This window comes from Anolis carolinensis, chromosome 2, assembly GCF_035594765.1.
Source record: "Anolis carolinensis isolate JA03-04 chromosome 2, rAnoCar3.1.pri, whole genome shotgun sequence".
Taxonomy (NCBI): Eukaryota; Metazoa; Chordata; class Lepidosauria; order Squamata; family Dactyloidae; genus Anolis; species Anolis carolinensis.
Genome location: NC_085842.1, coordinates 66,359,924 through 66,382,925, shown reverse-complemented (window position 1 = coordinate 66,382,925; position 23,002 = coordinate 66,359,924). Strand labels below are relative to the sequence as shown.

Here is a 23,002-nt window from a genome sequence, read left to right as displayed (position 1 = left end):
ATTGTTCCGCATCATAGTCTGCAGGGCAGCAGAAAACAAGCTTGCTCCCTCCTCCCTATGACTTCCCCTCACATATTTATACATGGCTATCATGTCTCCTCTCAGCCTTCTCTTCTGCAGGCTAAACGTGCCCAGCTCTTTAAGTCGCTCCTCAAAGAGCTTGTTCTCCAGACCCTTAATCATATACTATTTTGTATATTGATTCTATATTTTATATATATTTCACACACACACACACATATAGATATAGATGTCATATTCTACTTGATATTTTCCACCTTTTATTGTGCCTTCTTCGCCCCCCCTCCCCCCTCCGTTGTTCCCACCCAAGCCCCCTGCCTCACGTGGCGCACGAAGCCTCTCCGCCCGCCGCGGCTCCCTTAGCAACAGAGCCTCTCTGCTTTATCACCCAATCAGGAGAAACATGCTCCGTCAGAACCAATGGCGGCGCAGGGGGCGGGGACAACGCGCGACCCGCGGGGGAAGGAAGGCGGTCCAGGCTGGAGCCGCCATTTTGCCTGGTGAGAAACAAAAGAGTCGAAGCCACTGCTGGGCCGGGCGCGATTGGTAGGTGAATTGATGCTGTTTCTTTCTTCCCGACAGTGGTTTAGGTTTAAGGTCGGGGGGCCAAAGGGAAAGGGGTGCCCTTAGCTTGCCCCAAGGGTGCTGAGTGCCCAGAGTCGTGGGCACCGAAATGGCCACAGTCTTTGCCGGAGAGGCGCAGAAGTAACCGGCTGCGGCCTCACCGTGAGGCCAGTATTGCCATTATGTTACTGTCCTTTGCAGGCGGGTGATGGTTCTTCAAGGGAGGCCTGTTCTCGTCCTATTTGGAAACATCTTTGTCCCCATCATGTCGTGGTACCTCTGTGGGCCCAAATCCTATATTTTTGGGTAAGCTATTCTCGTTTGTGTCTCTTTTGGACTCCAACTCCCACAATTCCTGACAGACCGGCTGTCAGGAATTGTGGATTGGAATCCAAAACACCCGGAGGGCCGAAGTTTGCCCATGCCTGCGCTTACCCTTCAGTCAGAATTAAAATAGCCGAGAGATTGTTCTCTTTCTTTGTGGTTAGAAAACCCAGGGTTTAGGCCCAGCACGTCACAAAAGGGCGAGATAATTAAAACATCTTTCTCTGTGTGTGTTCACTTTCAAAGCTTTTATTGCGATGGGAAATACATGAGTCATTGAGCCCTTCCAGACAGGCCCTATATCCCAGGATCTGATCCCAGGTTTTCTGTTTAACCCATATTATCTGGCAATGCAGACTCATATAATCCAGTTTAAAGCAGAAAATCTGGGATCAGATCCTGGGATATAAGGCTTGTCTGGAAGGTCCCATAGTTATTTGGCAGTTTTGACACTGCACTGACTGGCTTTTCAGTGTCTTTCTTCACTACCCTCCCCCCCCCCCCCCCCCAACATTATGCTTATATGAGATTTATATTACAAATTCTAGAACATTTTGATCTTTGTGACATGCTATTCGTTATTGAGCTGCATTTACAAATAACGAATTCCTAGTTTGCATTCCATCTTGATGAAGTATTTTGATTTCATGAAACAAAACAAAGCATAAGTACTTTTGATCCCTCTCAGTGATTCTCAAATTGATCCTCCGGGTGTTTTGAACTTCCCCTCCCTGAAGTCTCATCATCCTCTTTGACCAATGACCAGGGATTTTGGGAGTTGGAGTTATAAACACCTGAAAGACCAGAGTTTGCAAAAAGAAGCAATAGTTGTCAATGGTGTTGCGTATTTCTGCTGTAATTTTTATTAACAGTATTTTTATTTTATAGGGCGTTCTTCCCTACAGATTTGCTGTGGATAATGCATCACTAATATAGCAGAAAACAAATAATCACTGTGAATTACATTCCCAGTATATTAATAGGAATCAGATTTGGAGGTTAAAATTCTGATAATAAAAACAATTCTTAAGACACATTCTAGCAGGTACCCAGTGAAATATCAAGCACTATGGGGTAGCACTTGAACGCTTTCCTATGTCTTACTGATTTGCATAAACAAGTGGTTCTCAACTTGTGGATCCCCAGATGTTTTGGCCTTCCTCTCCCATCCTAACAGCTAGTAAACTGGCCAGGATTTCTGGGAGTTGTAGGCCAAAACACCTGGGGGCCCACAGGTTAAGAACCACTGGCACAACTGTTCTTAGCAGGACCAGCATCTTGACTGTATTTAGGTAATAGTTCTTATCAGCTGTTTTTTCAGAGCAAGTTGTTCAATGCAATGAATGAAAATATACAATGTAAGTACAGTAAAATGAATAATAATAAAAAATGTACTGACCACACAACAAGAGCAGTGGCTGAACTGAAAGTCAGGTGAAAGCTAGTAAATAAAGCTTGTAAAAAGAAAGTGGAAGGTAAACAGTGAAATTACCTAACAGGAGCTTGCAGCAGATTCTGCAGTGTTGGTAAATATTCTTCTGAACTTTCACAACTCTGTGAATAGTTGCTGTGAACTTCACTGCACCTTCTCCATAATAAGTTTTAATGACATAACATTCTGCAGTATGTTCCTGTTGAAATATGACAGTGACATGAAGATGACGACCAAGTTGCAATGAGGAAGCTACCAAAACTTTTTCACCAGATATAGTTAAAAACATCCACAATCACTATTGCAACCTGATACTACAGAAACATAAGGCTGTATTATAATGAGCAGGGTTGATTGTTTGCTACTAAAAATGTGTCCTTCCTAGACTACAGGATTATATTCTGTGGATTTTATGTCTTTTTAATCCTCCACTGGTGCCCTCTGTGATAAACTGTAACAAAAACACATTGGTCTGAACGACTGGTTTATTTAAGGCTTACAAATTAAATTGAAATGCATTGTATTCAATCTGTTTATAGTGAATGCCACAGATGCTTCATTTAAACCTGAGTATTTACACCAGTGATGGTAATTGTGCATCCTCCAAATTTTGAATTACAATGCCAAACATTTTTCATAAGTGGCTGTGCTGGCTGGGATATCTGGGAGCTGCAGTTTATCAAATTGTTGGCTATGCATATTTCTCACCCCCAATTTTACACCATATCTATTAAGTTATATCTTGCTGTTTGATGAACTGTTCATGTTAAGGGATGGGTGTCATGGAGTCTGATGGCCATAAATGCATTTTTGAGACCCCATCTTTAAAAAAGACGGGGTGGGAATGGAGACTTACCCCTTTTGAAGCTGCTGGAAGGGGTGTGATTCTGGCCTAAGTCAAGATGTATTTCCCTTATGGCTTTTGTTTTACCAGAAATCTGATTTTTGAGGTAAAAGACAGAAGCAACCTGGTTTCCCTAGTATGGGCAAGTGCTCTAGCGTTTAGAGGTCTAAGCAATAAATCCCACTTCATTCTAAATTTTCAGCATCAGTTGATAGCTGAATAAGGCCCCTTCCACACAGCTGTATAAAATCACATTGAACTGGATTACATGGCAGTGTGGTCTCAGTGGTTCTGACTGCCAGGTACATACATTTGCAGCTTAGAATCACCAAAACAGATTTTAAAGCTTGAGCAGGTTCATAGGGGTGAAAGTTTCTGAGATTGTGGTCAGATTTAAGGGTTAATAATACTGAATTAAAAATGCAGCTGATACAGTAGATATTGATTGACCCTGTAATTTTAGAGGCCCTGGATGGTCCTGAAAAAATATTTTATCATCATGAATGGGACAGTAGTTTATTTGAAACAGCTGGTACAGATCATGGGATGGCTCCTGAGTTCAGCCTGACCTCTGGATGTTCATATACATGAGTGGCATTTTTATTACGTATTTATGTACCATCTGCAGCTTATATTGGAGGTCAAAGTCATTATGATTACCACTTATTCTTTGATAGTAGGAATGGGGGCACTTATTTCTTCTGTGTCATACTATTTATTACTTTAGCCCTGTGCTGTGTCGTTTCTTCTGCGATGGTTCTGCAGGGTCTAGGGTAGGAGTCGTCTGCATCTTGTGGTAAACATGTTTTGTAGCTGTTTTTAAAACTATGAATGCCAGGGATTGGCTCAGATCTGTAGTCAAAATATGAGTTTTACAGCTCCCACTACCCAACAAAGATTGTTTGCTGTAATGAAGCCTTTGAAGAGTGCTTGCAGAAAACAGTTTAAAGTATTTACATTGTTTCACAATACTTTGTCAGCAGTCTTTACAATGGATCTGTAAAGTGGATTAGCCTTATTAGCTCAGTGTTGTAGATGAATGAGGTTGAGAGTAATTTGTTTAAGGCTCTCTAGCAAGTTCAAACTGGCACAATTTGAACTTGAAAGCTATTCATCATAGCAGATTTTTCACTGAGCACAGCTATTGTGGAATCCTATTGCTTCATCTACTATACACAACTGACTTATTTTCTCCATTGCATTCACTAGGTTGATCTAATTGCTAAACATAGCTCTAGGTACTGGTGAATAAATGTCTTGTAAGATAAGCCTATATGGTAACTCCTTTCAAAAATTCCCCTTATTTTGAGATAAGCAGGTGATGGGGTTGCTTTGCATTTCATCTAGCTGAAAGCTAAACCCTAATAATGTATTATAATTAAAAATCGTGGAGGAGTTTAAGGGGAGACAGAACACACTCTAGACCAGAGGTTCACAAAATTTGTTGCTCCAGCTGTCTTGGACTTCAATTCCCAGGAACCCCAGCCAGCTTCAGCAGCTGGGAATTAAGGGACCTTTGCAGAAGTCTACCGTCATCCATCATGCTTTCCCTAATGGTTTTCTCCTAGCATGACAAGAGGATAATGTCCAGCTAGTGTGGGGCTAGCCAGCCAGCATTGCCTTCCTCCTCCATCTTTGTTCTGCTCTTCTGAATGAAAATAATACTTGAACTGGACTATAAACTCTCATGTGTCATAAAATTAGGCATTTAGAGTCTGGATCCGAAGAAAGTTTGGCCAAGCTGCAAGTACCCTGCCACCCCCCCCCCCCCCCAACCCCCGGTTAGATTAAAGGCCTTTTAAAAAATAAATACTGCTGTAGCTGTGCAGTTACAAGCCATTACCACATACTGTTTTATCTATACTAATCAATCTGTATGTAAGTCACCTGCATGCTACGTTGACAGTAGAGTCAATATTTAAATGTTCTGGGGTTATTTTATTCTCTGGCGTTATAATAATAAGAAATAAAACTTTATATTCCGCCCTATCTCCCCAAGGGGCCTCGGTGCGAATTACAACACACTAATAAACACATAAATGCAAACATTCAATGCCTCACCACCAAAACATGCAGGTGAGAAGTAGTGATTAGGGCAGGATTAATATGCGAGTAACTGAGGTGTGGGTGAAATGTGTCTTAACAAATGTCATTGAAAACATGAAGGTCCCATATTTTAATATTTGCAGTAGATTGTGCTGCTGATTTTTGGTGGTATAATTTTAGATGCATTTTTCTTCAGGGCAAAGATAACAGTTAAAAAGAGTGGATGTTTTGGATGAAACTTGACTGGCTACCCCTTCTCTGCCTGTTTTTAAAAATAATTGTGTATGGCTTAATTTATATCCCCCCCCCCCAAAAAAAAACAAAAAAACAAAAAACCATCCTATACTCCAAAAGCATCTTGGAATAAGCTCTGATCAAGTGGTTGATTAGTATGAGAGGGAAAACATGTTTTTGTGTTCTTGGCCATGGGAGTCTATTTTATTTGAATAGTAACTGTCCATTTGTTGTTTTAATAAATCTGGAGTCTTGGATAACATAGGTGATAGCATATTTTAAACATGATGTTTTTAATGAAGTGTCAATTCCTCTCAGTTCCTTTGTTTTCACCTTTTTGCTGTCTTTACTGGTGGCATAATGGGGTAAAACCTTATAACCTGAAGGTTGGGTTGCTGACCTGAAGGCTGCCAGGTTTGAATCCCACCCGATGAGAGCGCGGATGAGCTCCCTCTATCAGCTCCAGCTCCATGTGGGGACATGAGAGAAGCCTCCCACAAAGATGGTAAAAACATCAAAACATCCGGGCATCCCCTGGGCAACGTCCTTGCAGACGGCCAATTCTCTCATTCCAGAAGCGACTCAGGTTGCTCCTGACACGAAAAAAAATTGCTCAGCAATCATAAGGAAAATGTAAAACCCACTGCATTATTTTTTAAGGATTACATTGTCTTTTGGTTGTTGGTGCAAGGTACAAAGAAGCATATGCAGCATTCAGGATTGTAACGTTCAGTATCACTCCTTAGATCACAGTGGTGTGCACCTGCTGAACAGATGGCTGACAGTCTGCTTTGACAGCTCTCATCACCTGCTGGAAGGACTGAATCCAGCACCCTTATCTTCCCCTTTACCATGCTACAGAAATAATTGGCAGTAATGCAGTGTTTACCATCGGTTCTCCTGGGAGTTCCATGCATGTAGCATTATGTGAATAGTCCAGTATTGCGAGCAGGGATTTGTGAACTTCAAACAGATTGTGAGGGTGGGTGAAGTGTTGTCCTAAGAAGGAGGACAGAGCTTGCACTCGATGATTATTTTGTTTCATATGAGCAATAAACATTTAGGACAATGGGTTATAGACAAACAAGAATGCTAACTGTATCTGTTTAGCTATTTCTTGACATTACATTGTTAAAAGCTATTGTAACCTTCTTGGCATAGATAGATGTACAGATGATAACAACAGTCATAAACAAGGAACCAGGAAGTGGCAAACAAGTGGTTTCGATGTTTCATTCGTGTGGTCTTGTGAAAACAGCTCACAGCAAGTACAGTATTGTCTCACTTATCCAACATAAACGGGCCAGCAGAATGTTGGATAAGCAAATATGTTGAATAATAAGGAGGGATTAAGGAAAAGCCTATTAAAAATCAAATTAGATTATGATTTTACAAATTAAGCACCAAAACATCATGTTATACAACAAATTTGACAGAAAAAGTAGTTCAATACGCAGTAATACTATGTAGTAATCACTGTATTTACGAATTTAGCACCAAAATATCAGAATGTATTGAAAACATTGACTACAAAAATGTGTTGGATAATCCAGAACGTTAGATAAGCGAGTGTTGGATAAGTGAGACTCTACTGTACCTTGCTAGAACCTTTGAAGGAAGAGTTTTATGTTGCTTGAATAATGCGCAGAAACCTTAATCTCCTTTCAGCACCTCCAGTCTAGGCTAGGTATATTAGAATCATAGAGCTGGAAGAGACCACAGGGGCATCCTGTCCAACCAAGCCATGAAAGATTCTTGGTACTTTGACAGTTGTTATTGGATATATTTGTGAATAATAGGGAGACAAATAGCGAGTATGATACTTTGCATGTGCAAATAAATTCTAAAACTGTCCAAATGTTTCTAAATAGAATTTAGTATTGCATATTTTAATGTGTATTATTTATTCAAAATCAAAGAGTGTCATAAACAATATAGTCCTTGAGATTTCAAAATGGGAACCTTTTGAAAAAAAGAAAGTCAAAGCAAATTTGGAAACAGTGGAAAAACACTCGCCCTGTAATGGAAAATTTTGATCTCTTTAAGCAAGCTTCAGAGATGGTAAACTGGATCTGAAACAGGTAAATACAATATTTTGGGGCTGACAGAAAAGAAGTATTAGAATGTAAAGCAATTAAGAAATTGACAATTGACTAAATGTAAAGCAATTAAGAAATTGACTCTTTGGACAAAAAGAGTTCCTCCTGCCCTAGAGTACTTTGTAGCTTAGTATGATTTTCCTTCGGGCCTCATAATTCTTGACATATTCACCCCTTAACATTATAGATAGCTGCTTAGCAATATAGATACATGCTATCTACCTTATTACCCTTGGTAATATTAGATCATGGGGTTCAGCTGTTCTTCTGTGGTAGCTCACAAAGGTAATGGAAGTGTTGCCAGTGCTGTAAGGCTACAAATGTTTTACTGTCTCTGAACTGTGGGCTAGAATTTTAGCAAAAATTCACTAAGGGTGTATTGCTAAATTGCATATCAGTGTTGGATTGGGATTGTATTTATTTAAAGCAGTGGTTCTCAACCTGTGGGTCCCCAAGTGTTTTGACCTACAACTCGCAGAATTCCCAGCCAGTTTGCCAGTTTGTTAGAATTTTTGGGAGTTGGAAGGCCAAAACATCTGGGGACGCACAGGTTGAAAACCACTGATTTAAAGTAGTAATGTCTCAAATGATCCTGACTCTAAAATGTATGTTCTGATTTTGTCTGAAAAACTTAATATGCAGGGTGTAACCAACTGCCAATCAATTTTGGTAGTATTGCATCAATATAAAATTTGTCAGCCATATAAGTTGCTGCTTGGCTGGTGTACTTTGTCATCATTAGGAAAGCAGTCATATGTAGGTTCATTTGAATTTAACTTGAACTAAAGCTCTATGTAGCAGTGCCATCTCATAAAACAAATAGTTTAGAGCAGGGGTTCTCAAACTTTTAAAGCCAAAGAGCTCTTTTTGAAAGTTTATTGGGGTTCTTGTGGAACCCCAATAAACTTTTGCATTTTAAAATTTGACAGATGGGTTGGGGCAGTGGCAGATGGATGGAAAATGTTTACGTGAAAAAGGAAAAACAAAATGAACAAATTCCTATACACACTGCGCATATCTTGTTTATAGTGCAAAGGAAAGAAAGGGGAGGAAGGGGGGGAAAGAAGGAGTGCAAGAAGGAAGCAACAAAGTTAGGCAAGAAAGAGGGACGAAAGGGAAGGAAGGAAGAAGAGAAGAAAGGGAGGAAAGAAGGATGGAAAGAAAGGGGAAGGAAAAAAAGAGGGGTAGGGAATGACTATCTTGTTTGTAGTGCAAAAGAAAGAAAGGGGAGGAAGGGAGGGACGAAAGAAGGAGTGCAGGAAAGAAGGAAGCAAGGAAGTTAGGAAAGAAGGAAGAAAAAGAGGGAAGGAAGGAAGAAAAAAGGGAAGGGAGGGAGGAAGATGTTGGAGATAGCAACCTTCTCAAGCTGCCTCTATCTAATGTTTTGTCTGTTTATACTGTGTTGTTTATTTCCTGAAGTGTATGTCTTTTTTTGTTTGCAGTTTTCATAGCTCGATGTACTTTAGGCAGTGGGAGGGGCTGCAGACCATGTGACTGGTTCAGTAACTGTTTAGAATGCTGTTTAAAAAGATGATAGTTAATGCTTATGTCTGTTTGAGTACAGAAGCCAGTGTAGGAAGTTAGAAGTCTGTTGAGGCTTGAGTTCCTTAGAAGTAGACTGTTATAAAGAGAGTTATACAGAGCAATATAGTTTTTAAGAGGCTGTTAAAGATACAAATTAAAGTTACAGATACAAACTGAAACATTTTAAACTTAACCTGACAATAAATGTACCTGTATATTTTAAATATACATTTATAAGTTGTGAGTAAAACAAACATGTTATCTTAAAGAAGTCTACTTGAATCTTTGTCTGCTGAGAGCATCGAATAGAAAGATATTTATGCGCCCAGCGATCTTCCATTATTCAATAAACTAAAGGAAACTCTGCTACCCAATAGACTATGATCCTAACACGTTATAATTCAATGTTCCAATGGAAGAAAGGGAGGAAAGAAGGATGGAAAGAAAGAAAGAGGAAAGGAGGGAAGGAAGAAAAGAAAGAGAAGGAAGGGGGGAAAGAAAGAAAAAGGGAAGGAAAGAGAAGAGGGAGGGAAGGCAGGCAGGTGCACTGAGTTGTGGCCAAAGCGGCTGCAGCCGGCATCAAAGTTCCTGTGTCTTGGTCACAGGCCACACTCACTTCTGCTGGACAACCATGGTGTGGAACAGGATGGACCGGGGGCCGGCCACGCCGCTCCCAATGCTACCACCTCCTTTGCTACTACTGCTCTTCACGGGACCAGGCTCCTGGCGGTTCCTTGGAGGCATCGTAGGCTGCCCTGCCAGCAGCACCAGGGAGGCCTTGTCTTTCCTTGGCAGGTGAGATGGGGGAGCCACCTGCCTAGGAAGGACAAGCTGTGGTTTGAGAACCACTGCTTTAGAGATTAGCAAACTGGCTACCTGATCCATTCAGCCAATCTGTTTTAATTTGGAAGTGACCAAAATGTCATTCCCAATCTATAGGGGGTGTTGAATGGACAATGGACCTACCAGTTCCTTTTTTAACTGATTTTCTGGTAGGAACATGGGATTGCACCACCTTACTATGACATATTCACGTTATTGGTTATATACACGGCCTAGTGAAGAATAACTAATTTTTGAATGTTTACAGATACAATCGTTTTCATTTTTGAGCAAAAAACAGTTGGGGTGGGGAGTTATCCAGAGGGTTCTGTGGTTTATTTGCAGTCTTTATAGGCTTTGTGGTCCTCACATTGATCTGTTTCGTGATCACTATAGCCAATTGGATACCTCAAGAAAATAAATACATGTAAATTAGCTTTCACGTGAATATTGCATACATTTGTTTTCGAATTCAATAAACTTAATCTACTATAAAATTAAAGTTATTATTGACATCTATTCACGTTTGAAGAATATATGTAGTATTTAAATGTGGCTTCATCTAATCAGTGGTTCCCAAACTTATTTGGCCTACTGCCCCCTTTCCAGAAAAAATATTTCTCAGCACCCCCTGGAAAGGGGCGTGGCTTAGAGGGATGGGCGTGGCTCCTGTTCAAGAAGGCAGGGCTGAGCCTCTCCCCTAGTCCAAGATGCAGGGCTGGGGAGGGGAAGGTGGGTGGGGCCACAAATGGACGGCCAGGACTGGGATGAGTTGGAGTAACGAGTTCTGAGGCAGGGCTGAGTTTCTATCTCTGTCCTGCAGCACCTGCCAGGACACAAGGGGCGGGGCTAGAGGAGGGGGCGAGGCCTCTTCCCAAGTGCCTGACGGGGCTGAACCTCTATACCCCGCCCCTGTGTTCTAACAAGCGCCTCATGGGAAGTATACAGAGGCTCAGCCCTGTCTTGCGCTCTTGGGTAGAGGCCCCGCCCTTTAGTCCTAAAAGGCCTCTCAGGGGAGGTATAGAGGCTCAACCCTGTCTTGGGCTCTTGGAAGGAAGTCCCTCCCCCTTCCCTAGCTCCGCCCTTTGTGTCCAAACAAGCGCCTCAGGAGAGTTATAGATTCTCAGCCCTGTCTCTGGCTCTTGGGAAGAAGCCACACCCACTCCTCTAGCTCCACCCCTTGTGTGTCCAAATAAGTGCCATCACCGCCCCCCTGGATCGCTGCAGCGCCCACCAGGGGGCGGTAGCACCCACTTTGAGAATCACTGCAATAGATATTCGAGAAAGAGATGCTCCTTTACCATTTGGGGGATCTGTGTGGTTTGTTGCCCCTTGGTGACTGAAGCTGCCCTATTAGTGCACAATGGAAATATGAGCTGAGCTGTGCAATCATGATACAGTCATAGATCTTCTGAAAATACTTTTAGAGTTTCATTGTGGAAAATACGTGGCTGCTTTTGTTAGTATTCTTTTTTAAAATAATTCATTTATCCTGTTTTATACAAGAGGGGATAGCTTTACAGTTAAAAGTATGTATATTGCCATCAGAGGTTATTTATTTATTTATTTATTGGCGACATTTGTATCCCGCCCTTCTCACCCCAAAGGGGACTCAGGGCGGTTTACAAGTACATACAATATATTATATTATACGACTATATTGCAATATAGTTAGAGAAGGTATGAAGAAGAAATTCCTTCTTCTTTCTGTCTCTCTCCCCCCCCCCCCTCGTAAATTCCTTGTCCTTATTACTTGGTTACAGTACACATTCAAGACATTCTTAATTTTGCTTAAAATGAGTCTATTATTGCCATATTTCTATATACCTCACACTCCCTGCTTTTTGCTTCTGATTTAAATGATGATGTATTACCATATTGTTTTGTTTGATATAAGTCTTAAATAGGTTACTTTAATAGGTTAAATAGGCATTGGTGACTAGTTTAGTTGTTGAAGCAGTTCCATTTTTGAGTAGGAAGTTAAGTCAGGTGTAAATTACATAATTGAAATAAAAAGCTCTTTCACACACTAAATTAAGCAGTGATTAATTTATGTAAAAATTAGGTTGTTGAAGAATAGAATCCAATTATTTTCTCTTTATTTAGAAATATTTATAGACATGTGTAAGTTTGAAATGTTTCCTTTATTTTCAACTGGCTTGGGGACCCTGCAGTGCCTGGGTTATTATAAGAAGGCATTGTTTGTTTTGGGATTGTTAGGTAATATCGCTTAATTTTGGTCCAGATCCGTCATTGGCTGGGTTCAGTGCTCTCTGGATAAGGGTGAACTGCAATTCCCAGATTCCCAGGGCAATCACCCTCAAACCTTGACAGTATTACAGCTGGCCATGTTGGATCTGTGAGCTAGGTGTGGTCCAGATCCGTTGTCGGCTGGGTTAAGGGCTCTCTAGATAAGGATGAATTACAACTCCCAGATCCGAGGTCAATCACAGTATCACTGGATGTAGGTGAACTATCATTCCCGAAATCAAGGTCCATTCCCAGAAACCCCTGCAGCATGTTTAGTTGGTCATGGGGCGTCTCTGTGGCAAGTTTGATCCAGATCCGTCATGTCTGGCTTCAGTGTTGTCTGGATAAAGGTGAACTACAACTTCCAGAGCAAAGGTCAATCACCCCGAAACCATGCCTGTCTGCACAGTTGTCCATGTTGGGTCTGTGTGGCAAGCTTGGTCCAGATCCGTCATGTCTGGGTTCAATGCTGTCTGGATAATGATGAACTACAACTCCCAGAGCAAAGGTCAATCACCCCGAAACCAGGCCTGTATGCACAGTTGGCCATGTTGGGGCTTTGTGGCAGGTTTGCTTGAGATCTGACATCAGCTTGGTTCCATGTTGTCTGGATAAGGGTGAACTAAAATTCCCAGATCCAGGGTAAATCACCCCCCAAACCAGGCGTGTATGTACAGTTGGGTCTATGTGCCAAGTTTGGTCGATATCTGACGTCAGCTGGGTTGAGTGCTTTCTGGATGCAGGTGAACTATAACTCCCAAAATCAAGGTCCATTCCCACTATCCCCTGTAGTATGTTCAGTTGGTCATGAGGTTTCTCTGTGCTAAGTTTGGTCCTGGTCCATTGTCGGTTGCGGGGGGGGGGGGGGGGTCACTGTTTCTCTGGATGCAGGTGAACTATGAGTCTTTCCCCCCCAAACTTGTCCAATATGTTCTATTAGTTATGGGGACTCTGTGCCAAGTTTGGTCCTGGTCCATCATGGGTGGGGTTCAATTGCAGGTGAACTATAAATCCCAGTACCCACTACTCCCAAATGTCCAGGCCAATTCCCCTCAAAACCCACCAGTATTCAAATCTGGTTATATCGGGTATGCATGGCAAGTTTGGTCCAGACCCATCACTGTTTGGGTTCATCTGGGTGTAAGTGAAATACAACTCCTCTAAATTCCTCAGTAGGAGTCACAGTGCTCTGACTGGATGCAGGGTGAACTACAACTTCCACCATGTGGAGTCAATCCCCCAAACTCCTCCAGGAAATTTAGTTGCTGCTCAGTTCTGCTCTGTTTGTTATGCAGACAGATTTGAAAGGGAAGGGCAGTAGAAGCGGTTGTGCAAATTCCACACCAGTGGAGAACCCTGGGATGCCTGTCTGTGGTGGAGGAAAATGCAAAATCTATGATGAAATGGTCCCCAAATGAAAGCATTCCTTGGGTGGTGGTTCGTAGTGTTTGGGAAGGACATTGGCAGGGTTTGGGATACATGGTCATGGTGCTTGCTATAACCACAATGTTAGTGGAAGGGAGCGACTTGGTGGCTCCACAGCACTTGGAACTATAGCCTGTTTGTGGAGGCCGGAGGCTGTCTGTGTGAGTAGACACCCGTGCCACATACATATGGGTTTTCACTTTTATTATGGACTAGCTTGGGGACCCGGCGGTGCCCGGGTTATTTGAGAACTGAATTGTTTGCCTTTGTTCCAAGTTTAGTCTCGATCCAGTGTCAGTTGGCTTTAGTTGGTACGGGTGAACTACAACTCCCATATGCAAGTCCATGGTCGATCCCCCTCCAAACAGCTTCAGGATGTAAAGCAGGTCATGGGGACTCGATGTGTCAAGTTTGGTCTTGATCAGACATTGGTGAGGGTTGCAGTGGTCTGGGGAAGTGAGTGAAGGTACTGTCAATCCCATCATCCATGGTCTGTTGCTCCCTCTGTTGATAGGAGGATGTAAAGTGGGCCACATTGCACCTATATGTCAAGTTTGGTACAGTTTCATCATTCATGGGCATCACAGTGGTCTGTGGGAGTTGAATTGGATGAAGGTACTGGAAATCATCCTTGGTACATTCTCCTGCAAACCACACCAGGACATAAATTGTGTGACATTGCACCTGTATGCCAAGTAAGGTACAGTTTCGTCTTTCATGGGTATCACAGTGGTCCGTGGGAGGTGAATAGGATAAGGGTACTGCAAATCCCATCATCCAAGGTCCATCCTGCATCAAACCAGATCAGGACGTAAAGGGGGCCACATTGCACCTTTGTATCAAGTTTGGTACAGTTTTGTCATTCATGGGAATCACAGCGGCCTGTGGGAGGTGAATTGGATGAAGGTACTGCAAATCCCATCGTCCTTGGTCCATCCTCCCCCAAACTGCTGCAACATATAAAGTGTGTCATTTGGGATATATATATCAGATTTGGTTCAGTTCTGTCATATGTAGCAGTTGCTGTGGTCTCAAGAAGCGAGTGAAGGTACTGCATGTCCCATCTGTGTGCCAAGTTTGGTCCAGTTCCGTCACTGGTGGGCATCGCAGTGGTCTGTGGGAATCGTAGCGATTGAAAGTACTACATATCCCATCACCCATCGTCCATCATCCTGCAAACGGCACCAGGACATAAAGCGCATCATGGGGTAGGCTCTCTGGAATTGTGGGAGTTGGAGTCCAAAACACCTGGAGGGCCCAAGTTGGCCCATGCCTGGTTTAAAGGCTTCCATACAATCCTAGAGTTAGAAGGGGTGCCCATCTAGTTGAACCCCCTTCTGCCATAGAGGAAGACACCATCCAAGCCCTCCTGACAGATGGCCATCCAGTCACAAATACGATTGGGAGATAGATAGAGTCCTAGATTTGAAAGGGGTCTCTGAAGGTCATCCAGTCCAGCCCCGTCTGCCACAAAGGAAGAGACCATTCAAGCCCTCCCGACAGAAGGTCATTCCAACCATACATACAATTGAGACATTTATTTGTTTATTTAATTCTGATACTTCTCCCCCGTCTTTCTGCAATGGACCCAAAGTGGCTTGCAAGGTCATTAAGCCACGTGCTAACATCCACCATATAAATAAAACATAAAAGTAATGTCAAGCAATAGTAGTATAAATAAGAAATAGCAGGGTTCAGTGGGGGCAGGTGAACTACAACTCCCATATGCAAGTCCATCATCCATGGTCCATCCCACTCCAAACAGGGCCCGGATGTATAGTAGGCCATGGAGACTGTATGTGTCAAGCCTGTTAGAATGAGTAGGCCAAAGCCTACTCTGTGGTAGTTTTTTGCCTCAGTAAAAACTGGGTGGGGGGGGGGGGGAGTAAACGATCCTTAAAAGGAAAGAATAAAAAGATAGTCATCATTTTCTCTTTAGTCTGCTGTGAATAGTATTTACGTACTGCCGCCTTACCTTGTTGAAGGAGAGTGCTGTATCCAAAAGACACAGGCAAAAGCTGCTCTGTTTGGAACCATGTGGAACAGGGAAGATGGCTGCCTCTTTTGCGGCCTAGCACAATGGACCCAGGCTGCAAGGCCTGAAACGTGTTAGCCAAATGATCAAAGTAGGCTTGGATTGGGGCTTTGGGGGTCTAGAAGTGTTCATAAGCATATCGTTAAAAAGATAATAACAATGTTCTCTGCTGTCTTTTGAGGAAAGTAAGGCCTTACAAAGAAGTTGAAAGCTGAGGCAAGATGGCGTCCTCCTTTTGGGCCATCAGCATGGGGCCAGCCTGGAAGGCCTTAAACATGTCAGCAGAGGGGCCAAAGGGGGCCATCCGTTGTCAGTGGGTTTATGGGGTGATGTGTGTCAAGTTTGGTCCAGGTCCGGCCTTTCTGGTGGTGGCAGTGGTGTTTTGGATTACCAAAGTGTAGGCCGAAAGCTGTTAACTGTCCCAAAGCTAGCTTCGTTCTGAGGAGAGAAGTAGGCCGAACGAAGCCAGTTGGTAGTAGTTTTTCCCTCAGCGATCCCAGTGGCCTATGAAAGTGGCGGCCAATCAGAAAGCTGGCACATTCCACCCAGCCAATCAGAAAGCTGATCCATATTCCGCCAGGCCAATCAAAACGCGAGCACATACACCGCCCGACCAATCAAAACGCTGATACAAACATACAAATATTCACTTTTATTATATATATAGATATAGATAGATATATAGATATAGATAAATTGAAGTGCATTTATGTATGAGAAGTATATACAGTGTTCCCTCACTTTTCGCAAGGGTTAGGTTTTAGGCCTCCCCGTGAAAAGTGAAAAACCGCAAAGTAGCTGCACTATATTTATTTCAATAAATATAGCCCCCTTCTCTCCCTCCCTCCCTCTTTTCCTCTTTTAACGTACTGGACTGTAGCAAATCCGCGGAACCCGAATTGCGAATTAGCGAGGGAGCACTGTATAATGTTTCCTGTACTACAGTTAATGGTCATCCTTGCTTGAGATTCTTTGAAACCACAGTAAAATGTAGATAATTGAGAACATTATTTTAAAAGGGGGAGATGTGAAGCAAAATGAAGGAAAGGGATGTGCCATGGACGTTAATGGTTGAAACTACATGAGTCGCAAGAATAAGATAATGGAAACGGTAGGGATAGTTGTCAAAAGAAGATGGTAAAGAAAGAAATGAACAAAAGTACTAATGATCACAAGACCAGCAATCCCAAACATCTCTGTATGTAGTTATTTATTGGTGCCTTGCGACCTGGCTTAGTGTGATGTCTCATGGGCCTTGTAGTCCCGTTCCTAGTTCTATTGTGGCAGACGAAGAGGAAAACTTGGGTTTCCCACCGATTCAGCCAGAATCGGAGCCCCTGCACCTGCAGGATGTTTGCCCTCAAGAAGTCAGCCAAACAAGCCTTGGGCAGAATTCTCCCCCGTTCTCTCGTAAGGATAATTATAATAGAGATAGAGGCGCTAGGGAGGCGAATCGCCGAAGCGCCAGGATCGCTGCCAGACAATTAGCTGATTAAGCCTGTTTCCCTTGGGAAAACTTAAGGAGTCATGCATCTGGACACAGTCTGGGTTTCACTTCTTGTTCCCCAGGGAAAGTGTTCCTTGGCGGGAAAACAGGATCCTATATAGGTGTTTTACCGCAAGGAGATCCTTGCGGAGTCAATTCGTCAGCTTCAGGAGTGAGATCGTGTGTGGACTACGCTACTCCAGTTCCTTGTTTCCAGGACCTTGCCACGGACCTTGTTCTAGTTCCAAGCCTGCCTTGTTCCCCGGACCTCGCCACGGACCTTGTTCTTGCTTCTTGCTTCTTGCTTCTTGTTGCCTCGTATCAAGTCTGGTTTGCCAAGAATCTAGTTTGTTTTCCAGCCTTGTTGTCAAGCTCCATTGGACTAAAGGACCTTGTCATTTCCCCACACTTTGCTCGGCAAAGTGTGTGTTTCGGTTATTGGATTATAACTTTGGACTCTAATATCATATATTGGACATTGTTTTCCTGGACTAAATTTGACCTTTCCTGAAAGGTCTATTTCTGAACTATATTCTTCACTTGTTTTTATTGACTTTATATATTCCTTTAATAAAGATATTAGATAGATTCTGGTCTCTGCACATGGTTATTGTTGCTCTGCAGCTTGGGTCCTGACACTTAGCTGTATTGGGCATAGAGTAGTTTTGGTTTAGGCTTATGAGCACAGTATCTCTGAAGGCACTCTTTAGTAAGTACTAAAATAGTATTTCCACTAATTATCTCATAGGAACAGGGTTACACTCTTCACTTGATCAGAAGCATTGTCATGCTTACTGAAAATAAGGTCTCAGGTCGTTTTCCAGAAAGCCTTGATTCAAATTGGAATCTTGGCATGATATGGCCAGAATAAGTCAAAGTAGCACTTTAGGAAGAATGTATCAGCAATTTACATTGTAGTGCTTGAAAAATCAATACAGTAAGCAACATTATGCAAACTTTAAAAAACCCAATATTCTGAATGTTTATTTATTTCCATTTATTTCCATCATTTCTATCCCGTCCTTCTCACTCGAATGGACTCAGGGCGGTTGTAAGCTCCATGTAATTTTTAATACTATTATATTATTTTATTCAATTTATACATTCATTGGTAAAATGTCATTTGTTTACAGCAGTCAAATTTATGTAGGTATAAAAAGAGGCAGTTTAGTGGTTTGAACATTGCAATACAACTCTGGAGACCAGTATTCAAATTCCCAATTTATCATGGAAACTCACTGGGTGATGGTTTCAGCCTCAGAGGAAGGCAAACACCCCCTGAACAAATCTTGCCAAGAAAACACCTTAGATTTTCCCATTTTGTCAGAAACTACTTGAAGGCACAAAACAACAATAGAATTTAAAATTTACTTTTGTCAAGGGAATTTAACAACCATTTGTTTTGCAACTGTTGTAGCAATATGTTTACTTCCTGCAAGTGAAATGAGCTTTAAATATCCTGTGTTTTCTGCTCACTGTCCTCTTTTGTTCACTATTCCATGTTGTTTTTATGCTCTCCTTTTACATATTTGGATTTCATAGAATTGTAGGAAGAGACTCCATGGGCCATCTAGTCCAACTCCCTGCCGTAGAGGAAAAGTACATTTGCTTCTCTCTACCCAAAATCAGGCATAGTCTTGGTTCTATTCTTGTCACTACTGCTGTGAAATCTTATAGGACTTTCTCTACATTAACCTGGAAAATTTTCATTTATAGCTACTGCTCTCTATTGCTGACATATTGGCTTTAGACATTTCTCCAGCTATAACTTTGAAGTAGGGTTCCCATCCAGTTTTCAAAGCCAGCGTTGGCATTCTGTTTACACATAACAGACACTGCGATTTCAATTTCTGACATTTTTGAAGAGATAAATTGGCTGAAACAACCTAGACCTAGACTGTGTGGCCCCATATTGTCTGATGGTGCTTGTAAAAGCTTGAAATTGAGAGACTATGATATCTTCCATTAATTGATATCTTGTTTCATGTGTCTAGAGACATGTTATAAGGACTGAGGCTGAGATTATCTACTTTGCTCCTGTGGACTAAATATATAATTTTCCCTCCCTGTATAGTAAGTGAAATGATAATTCTGTTGGTTGTGAGGCTAGATTCAGAGGTTTTCATATTAAGTAGGAAGATATTTGGTGAATGATCCCATCTTCAACATAAATTCCAAGTGCTAGAGATTAATCCAGAATATGCTACGCTAATAAAATGAACTAAATAGATAAATAAATAAATAGGTAATCATCACTTTATGAAATAGGTACAGCATATATATCCCTTTATTGATTGTTGTAGAGTTTGGCAAGAGAATTGAATGGCTCTTGCAGCCAATAAAAGTGTTGGAAGCTCAAGATTGTATATTCATCTACTGTGAAACTTTTTGAAGATAGTTTGTTGAATAGTTCTGATTCTTTTATTAAGAATGAAGCTTGTGATTTGGATAGAAATAAGGTACCGGTAGGAGAGAGTGGAAAAGAAGCAAGAAGAGCCAATCACTGCGAAAAATGTAGTCTTTTAACAAGATTATTAACAGTACAAAAACACTTCCTGTAATTCACTAAACTCCTTGTTCTCAGACATGTGGATCATTTTTCTACGTTTACTTGATATTTAAGAAGAATATTCTGTTCTTGGGAAAGTTTGTTAATAATTAAAATGCTTTTCTTTTTATACTCGGGAGGTTTAGTAGGAGTTAAAACTCTTTCCTTTTAGAGTTACATAAATGGTCTTACGAGGGAAAGATAGAAGACCTTGTCTGGAGTGGAACTAGAAAGAATAAAGATGCCATTGTTACTAAGAGCTATAGCACCAAAGGGTCAAGTGTTGTTTTAAAAGCTGTACAAAACACAAAAAAACTGCAACAAAACTTTATCTAGGGAAATCTCGTGCTGCTTCTGGGCAAGCTTTCAGGATGTCATGTATGCAGGCACCTGCACAGCACACGGGGACTGTGACGATATCCATGCTGATCCGTCTTAATCCAAGCAACAAACTGGCAGGATAATGGATGGCACAGTTGAAAAGTACAACTGGTGCAAAAAGTAAATCAGAATGACATTGACAGTTTTTCTCTCCGAAAGCTTACTTTGGTGGTTAATCACACAAGATCTAAGATGAGCTTACCTCAGCAGACATGCACTGCTTATTGACAAGGCTGTCTCTCTATTGAAACTATAATACCAGACTCAGAAGTCAGTAATATGTGTGCATATTTCCATCTGTATATATAAAAGAGTGATGGCATCACGGCAATTCACAAAACAACAAAAGTACAGGCCCCCCAACCTCAAAATTTGACAACACAACCCATCATCCACGCCTCAAGGTTGATACAACAAAAAGAAAAGAAAAATAAAGTCCTAATTAGAGGGAGAGCAATAATTTTTTTTATCCAATTGCTGCCAGTTTAGAGGGCTAATCTCTGCCCACTTGGTTGCCTAGCAACCAAGGGACAGCCAGGTTTCAGTTAGGGGACAGGCCGATTTAGGCCTCACTTAGACTTCTTCCACAGATTATCTAATTTGCACTGGATTATATGGCAGTGTAGACTCAAGGCCCTTCAACACAGCTATATAACCCATTTATAATCTTATATTATCTGCTTTGCACTGGATTATCTTGACTCCACACTGCCATATAATCCACTTCAGTGTGCATTTTATACAGCTGTGAAGAAGGGGCCTCAGATAATCCAGTTCTGAGCAGATAATATAAGATTATCAATATACAGTAGAGTCTCACTTATCCAACGTAAACAGGCTGGCAGGATAAGTGAATATGTTGGATAATAAGAAGGGATTCAGGAAAAGCCAATTAAACATCAAATTAGGTAATCGTTATACAAATTAAGCACCAAAACATCATATTATACAACAAATTTGACAGAAAAGGTAGTTCCATGTGCAGTAATGCTATGTAGTATTTACAGTAGAGTCTCACTTATCCAACACTCGCTTATCCAACGTTCTGGATTATCCAACGCATTTTTGTAGTCAATGCTTTCAATATATCATGATATTTTGGTGCTAAATTCATAAATACAGTAATTACTATATAGCATTACTGTGTACTGAACTACTTTTCTGATAAATTTGTTGTCTAACATGATGTTTTGGTGCTTAATTTGTAAAATCATAACTTAATTTGATGTTTAATAGGGATGTTTAATTTGATGTTTAATTCCTCATTATCCAACATATTCGCTTATCCAACGTTCTGCCGGCCCGTTTATGTTGGATAAGTGAGACTCTACTGTACTGTATTTACAAATTTACCACTCAAATATCACAATGAATTTAAAACACTGACTACAAAAACATTGATTATGAAAAGGCAGACTGCGTTGGATAATCCAGAACATTGTATAAGCGAATGTTGGATAAGTGAGATTCTTCTTTAATATGAAATAATTACTGGGATAGAATAATGCAGAACAATATAATCTCTAAAACCAGGACAGTAAATAAACAGGGGAATTCCACACAGGAAACAATCGGGGCCAGCTAACACCTCCCAACAAAGTATTCCCATCATCAAAGTCTGGCAAATCCTGTTTTCTCAGGGCCACAAACAGTAGAAGCACATAAAATATCACAAACAACACCACTCTGAAAACAAGGGAATTCCAGACAGGAAACAATCAGGGCCAGCTAACACCTCCCAACAAAGTATTCCCATCATCAAAGTCTGGAAAATCCTCTGTTTTCTCAGGACCACAGACAGTAGAAGCACATAAAATATCGCAAACAACACCACTCTGAAAACAAGGGAATTCCAGACAGGAAACAATCAGGGCCAGCTAGCACCTCCCAACAAAAAATTCACTCAGGGAGGAAACAGCCAGGCTTTAAAGCTGCAAGGCTATTACATCCTAATCATTTTTCCTAATTGCAGCATTCATACTTGCCTCCAACAAACAAACAAAAACAATCAGAAATATTGTATATTCACAACCTTTAGGAAATAATATCCCCTGATGGCGCAGCATGTTAAAGCGCTGAGCTGCTGAACTTCTGGACCGAAAGGCCACAGGTTTGAATTGGGGGAGCGGAGAGAGCCCCCACTGTTAGCCCCAGCTTCTGCCAACCCAGAAGTTCGAAAACATGCAAATGTGAGTGCATCAATAGGTACTGCTCCGGCGGGAAGGTAACGCCGCTCCATGTAGTCATCCCACATGACCTTGGAGGAGTCTACGGACAACGCCGGTTCTTCGGCTTAGAAATGGAGATGAGCACCAACCCCCAGAGTAAGACACGACTGGACTTAATGTCTGGGGAAAACCTTTACCCTTGACCTTAACTACCACCAATTCGTCAATACTTTATTTCCCATACCACCAGACTTCGCCACAGCAACGCGTGGCCGGGCACAGCTAGTATATATATATGTATAGACAGTCCCTGAGTTACAAACATCTCGTAGTTAATAATCAGGGTGAGATAACAGGTAGTGAGAGAAATGTATAGCTTGGAACAGAAAGTCACGCCTGAAGTTATCATGGGTAAAAGGTGTCTTAACTGAAGCTTTATCATCAGTCCTTGTTACCACAACAAGCCTTTTTTTCTTCTTCCAAAATCCAATTATCACATGGACAGAAAAGGTGACATCTTCTTAACAGGGACATAGACAGCAAAACAAACACCACAGGGGTGTTCACCCTTCTCTATGCTATCAAAAACTAAAAGGTAATATGTTTGGCTGGAGTTTCACTTAAAATGTGCCTGTTCTGACTCTCAAACAAATTCAATTTAAGAACAAACCTAAAGAACTTACCTTGTTAATAATTTGGGGACTGCCTGTATTGTGTTGCCCATTTACCTCTTAACATTAAAGCTATTGGAAAGGGCAAAGATTTTTCATGCAGTTGTGCAATGATTTGCACTACCTTA

At 41.5% G+C, this 23,002-nt stretch overlaps 1 protein-coding gene across 2 annotated transcripts in view; it reads left to right on the top strand.

Moving 5' to 3' along the window:
* The first annotated feature begins 409 nt into the window (after positions 1–409).
* The window catches only part of ip6k2 (inositol hexakisphosphate kinase 2), a 35,240-nt gene continuing 12,647 nt past the window's right edge, over positions 410–23,002 (top strand). Inside the window, exon 1 of one of the 2 annotated variants that reach the window (XM_062969838.1) lies at positions 410–567. The gene's annotated coding sequence lies outside the window, so the exon portion shown is untranslated. Of the gene's footprint in view, positions 568–869; positions 892–23,002 lie in introns of those variants that run through there. The other variant, XM_062969839.1, reaches the window with a different exon arrangement.